Source organism: Carcharodon carcharias, chromosome 12 (genome assembly GCF_017639515.1).
Source record: "Carcharodon carcharias isolate sCarCar2 chromosome 12, sCarCar2.pri, whole genome shotgun sequence".
Lineage (NCBI taxonomy): Eukaryota > Metazoa > Chordata > Chondrichthyes > Lamniformes > Lamnidae > Carcharodon > Carcharodon carcharias.
The window spans coordinates 83,523,788-83,528,532 of NC_054478.1; the positions used below are offsets into that span (position 1 = coordinate 83,523,788).

Sequence of the window (4,745 nt, forward strand, 5' to 3'; positions counted from 1 at the left end):
AGATGGTGAAATTTGAATTCAATAAAAATCTGGAATTAAAAGTCTGCTGATGATCACAAAACTATTACCAATTGTTATAAAAACCCATCTGGTTCACTAATGTTCTTTAGGGAAGGAAATTTGCCGCCCTTACCTGGTCTGACCTACATGTGACTCCAGACCCACGCGTTGACTCTTAAATACGCTCTGAACAAGAGCAAATAGGGATGGGCAATAAATTCTGGCCTAGCCAATAACACCCACATCCCATGAATGAATAAAAAAAATTGTGTGTTCCCCTGTAAGGAGAGAAAAATAGAGTTGTGAGTGGTCATAATGGCTTGTGTGTTGAGGAGGGAGTGACAACATTTGTGGAGGATGTCTGTGAGGTATGGTTGCAAGAGGGCAATAGCTGAGGGTCAGTGTGAGTGTTGGCTGTTCAGTTGGGAGTATGAGGGGCTTGGAATGAGAGGAAAGAATCTCATACTCCACAGGATTAGTCTTTGAGATGCCTTGACCAAACTCCCTGATCTCGTTCTGATCTCCTTTTGAGGTTGACATTATTCTGTACTCTCCCTTCTGTGTGTGTGTGTGCGTGTGTGTGTGTGTGTGTGTGTGTATGTTTGTGTGTTCTTCTCCTGGGCAGCTGTAGAGCTGTAGTAAGTCTTTCTTCTTCTTCATCAGGGTCTGAGTAGTAAGTCCAAGTTTCTATTGGCTTCATCCTCAAGGATAATAAGATAGTACAGTTTCTCATTATGATAATCTGGTCTGTCTCAATTCTGTGTGATCTTGGTTGTGGAGTTTTTTTTCAATGATTGTGCCTTCCTTCTGTTGGTTTTGGGCTCATACTTTCTCCTGGTTGCTTCTCTGTTCTTCCTCACATTGTTTTACCCCCTCATGGTCATTCATGGTTATATTGGGTTTGAGTTTTGTGCTTAAATACTTATGGCATAAGTAAGACAGTTAGAAATAATTTCTTCCATAGAGCAAGTAATGCCTGGCCACTAGCCTGCTTGCTGTGCTCTTGCATGACATTTTGCTATTCGTAGATGACCTTGGTGAAGTATTGAAAAACATCAAGCCAAAAAGCTCTTGGTAAGACTGTTCTCTTGTCGAAGACTAGTAAGTTGTCAATGACTGTGAGGTGCTTGCGCTGTTCAAAGTACTGCAGTAATATAAGATCAGTGGGGATGTTGAAGGGGGCCATCTTCCTGAACAATATTCTCAGATTTGGAGACATTCTTCATATCGTTGCTGGACTTGATTTATTTCCTGTACCTTTTCTGCAGTAGCTAGTAAGTGCTGAGTGATTAAGGATGTGTATGCTTCAATCTCCTCAATGAAGTATAAATCCTCTTGTTTGGTTCCTTCTGATGGTATTCGTGACAGTGTGTCTGCCCTTGTTTGACACTTCCCTTGCACATACTCTGTTATGGAGTTATATCTTATCAATCTTAATCTGAGCCACTGGATTCTGGGTGGCTTCTTCACAATTTCTTTCATGTTCAGCAGGACAACTAAAGGCTTATGATCTGTTTTGATTTTGAAACAAAATCCCATCAATAGTCTGAATATTTTTTTCATGCCCACATTGTTTCCAATGCTTCTTTTTCATTCGTGGAGTACCATTGTTCTATTTCAGAACCTAGAGGCATAGTAGACTGGTCCACACTTGCTGTCTCTCTGCACTTGAAATAAAACTTCCCTTAGACCTGTAGATGTGCATCTGCTGTTAGTATGATTGATAATTCTGGGTCATAATGTGCCAAGATTTCAGAAGAGATGAAAAGTTGCTTAATCCTTTCAGAAGCATTTTGTTGGCCCACATTCCAGCACCACAGTTGACCATGTCTCAACAGCTGTCTCAAGGGCTCATTGACCTCTGCTAAGTTCGGTAGGAACTTGTCTACCTGGTTAACCATCCCAAGGAACCTTTGAAGCTCAGTAATGTTGCTAGGTTGTGGAAATTCTCTAGTTACTTTTGTTTTTTGTGGATTAACTGTGATTCTAGTGGATTGTACTATGTGACCTAGAACTTGATCATAGGTTTGGCAAACACACATTTTTCATTCAATGTTAGGCCTGCATCCTGTAAGACAGTCAGGTCTGCTCTGATTCTGAGATCATGTTCTCTCATGGATCCATGTACAAGTATGTCATTCATATGGCATATTACTCCTTCTATGCCTTCTGGAGTGTGAGACATTGTTCTTTGGAAAATTCTGGAGCAGACACTATTCCAAATGGTAATCTATCGAAACAACAACTGAATAGTGTTATAAATGTGGTCAACAATCTGGTTTCTTTGTCCAGAGGCAACTGCCAAAATCCACTGTTCACATCCAATTTGGTGAATGAAGCACTCTTGGCTAGTTTGGCAAGGGTTTCATTCACTGACGTGGATTTTACATTCCACTGATTTGTTTAATAAAATTAAACCCTTGCAGATTCTTATCAAACTCTTTGATTTTGGGACTGTAACCATTCCTGTGCACCACTTTATTAGCATGGTGACTGGTGAGATAACCTCTTGCTGCTGCATCTTTTCACCCTTGACTTTATCCAAGAGTGGGTGAGGGGCTTTCCTCGGTGTAAAGAGGCAAATTGGTTTAGCATCAGCTCGCAGGGTGATATGGGGAAGAAAATTTTGGTCGGTGTATGGGCGTACGCCTGACCCAATCGGACACGAAATCACATGAGATGATGCTGGGCGAGTGCCCCGATGTCATTCTGCGCGATATTTTGGTCAGCGGGTATGCGCAAAAGTCGGCGGCATGCCCGCCGGCAATTAAGAGGCCAATTAATGTACTTAAAATTGCAATTGTCTCAGATTCTCCGTGGTTTGTCCAACCTTATGGTTGGCGGATGGGCAAATCGGCCTGGTGGATTTTGCATTTTTCATAAAACCTCATCCAAGAGTGGGATGAAATTTCTGATATTAAATAAAAAATCAATGGACAGCACTTTTATCATGTATCTGTTCAGGTGACTGATTGTGATGCATGGACATTTTTTTCCTGATTTTAAAAATTGGTTTCAAAGCCTTCAGCTCCCTGAGGCAGCTCCCTGCCTTTGGGGAACGTTCATTCAGTGCTCGCCCGTGACCATGCTTACGTCAGTGTCTGCCCTCCTCTCACACCCACCCCAGAGGTGTTGAGCCTGTCAGCACCGCTTCACACTGACTGGCTGCTAATTGACCAGCTACCATGAAATCGGGGTCGGGGGTTGATTGTGGGCAGTGGTCCATTCCCGGCTGATCCCAAGCCCGCTGATTGCGTCCGCCTGCAGACCTAAAAATCCTGCCTATGGTACTTGGTCTGTATCTTCCCCAGCCCTCTAAACAATTTTGGATGTTCATTTCAAAATGTACTGCTTTAATTCTCATCAGCAACTTCATCCACTTTATAGATTAATTTTGGTTTTAGGCATGCCATTCTGCTTAGTAGGGAGCACTCTTTGATTTTGAATGACATAGAGAAGTTCGAGGATTTCTCGGTCTTTATATTTAAGCTTTGCCACGAGTTGGCCTTTCACTTTTAAAGCTGTCCCAGCAGGGCCTTGTAATTTGATAGATGAAGGTTGGAGCCATTTGAATTCATCAGATAAAACAGAAATTCCTGCTCTTGTGTCTTGTTTAAACTCTGTGGTGTCCATCCACTTTGAGTTTAATACAATATTTGTTTCCAGTATCATTTACCTCTCCCAGGAAGGTTCGTTCCTTTGCTTGTGGCTCTTCCACTTCTTGTATGTGGCTCTGTTTTAACATGTTCCCTCTCTTTTTATAGGTTGTCAGCATTTTTGAGCGACAAACAGTTTTGAAATGGTCTATTTTCCACAATTGTGGCAGTCTGCATTGCAATATTTAAACCAGATGGATTTTGATAAACGTGTCCACATAGCAGCAAAGTCCTGACGGCAGCAACAGCCTGGAGTAACAGGTTGTTCACATCAGAACTGAGGGGCTACCGTGCAGGTATATTACTTTAACATGCCAATGACTCAAGTACCTTTGACTGTACAACCACAAGTTGATGGATATTCTTCTTGCTTGTGTGGTTTGTTCCTGACACACTGAAGACATTTCAAAATGGTGGTTGGCAAGTTTTTCCCAATTTTGGTAGGTTTAGGCTTCAGCTCGCTTTCTCTTTTATGGCTTATAAACCAAATGGTCTCACTTGACCATTTCCACAGGATCTCTCCTTCACTGCGATCAAAAGCCCGATTCTGTTTCCTGAGATCTGTTTGCTTCGCAATCTGCAGTGTTCTTACTAGTGTTAAATCTCTCTTGTCTGTAAAAGATCTGATAATGCTTTGATTAAGACTCCAACTATGACTCTGTCGTGAATCAGCTCATCCTTTAAAATTCCATAATCACAATTCCCTGCCCAGGGACATTGTTGTTGGGTGAATCTTTGCTTTCACTTGATCATTGTTTTCTTTTATTAAATTTAGCCCCCTCTATTATTAAATTCTGATGGAAGCTGAAATAAAAGTCGAAAGCTTGCAGGGCTTCTTATGAATTTGAAGTCTCATCAACCCCCTGCCTTGCTATCACGTTGTCAGTGATAGATCCTACTGTATTAAAGCAGAGTACTGACCCGGTCTTTTTGATCTTTTTGGTGTAATTCTGAAGCAATTCTGTATCTTATTAACCTTTTTCTTCAGTTGTCCCAGTTCAGGGCCAGTTGCAAGCCTTCTGCACTTTGAAATGGTTCTGGGAGTGATAGTATGGATTCCACATTTCTGCTGCACCCTAGAACTGTTCC

General features: G+C 41.8%; 1 pseudogene; it reads right to left on the reverse strand.

Moving 5' to 3' along the window:
• Positions 1-3,865: 3,865 nt before the first annotated feature.
• Positions 3,866-4,083, reverse strand: LOC121285358 (annotated as a pseudogene).
• Positions 4,084-4,745: the final 662 nt, after the last annotated feature.